This window comes from Etheostoma spectabile, chromosome 3, assembly GCF_008692095.1.
Source record: "Etheostoma spectabile isolate EspeVRDwgs_2016 chromosome 3, UIUC_Espe_1.0, whole genome shotgun sequence".
NCBI classification, from domain to species: Eukaryota; Metazoa; Chordata; class Actinopteri; order Perciformes; family Percidae; genus Etheostoma; species Etheostoma spectabile.
This window is the reverse complement of record NC_045735.1, coordinates 29,570,423-29,570,863: the sequence shown is the minus strand read 5'-3', so window position 1 is coordinate 29,570,863 and position 441 is coordinate 29,570,423. Positions and strand designations below refer to the sequence as shown.

Below are 441 nucleotides of genomic sequence, written 5' to 3'. Positions count from 1 at the left end.
ATTCCCAAACTGCAGCCATGGATAGGCATCACATTCTGGATGGTGCAATAGGTCTGTCCATCCCCAAAGCACATGTTAGTGGAATGAGAGAGTTTATTTTGGATGTGACACCACTCTATTCATCTAGTAATGAAATGTTTCCAGAGTTTTGGGAGACATTATTTAACTGTAAGTTCAAACAGTCAAACTCTCCAGCAGAGAATCAGAGAGAATGTACTGGCCATGAAGATCTGACTGGAGTACAAAACAGCTTCACTGATATGTCGCTCATGCCTATCTTTTACAATGTCTATAAAGGAGTGTATGCTGTGGCCCATGCACTTCATAATATCCTCAGCTGTAACAAAACCTGTAACAAAAAGGTGCAGCTAGATCCATTTACGGTGAGTTGCACACCAACATTTCATATAGTGTTTCAAACTAAGTCACGTTAACAAGAAA

General features: G+C 40.1%; 1 pseudogene; it reads left to right on the top strand.

Moving 5' to 3' along the window:
- The window catches only part of LOC116687027 (extracellular calcium-sensing receptor-like), a 14,674-nt pseudogene that overhangs the window by 12,078 nt on the left and 2,155 nt on the right, over positions 1-441 (top strand).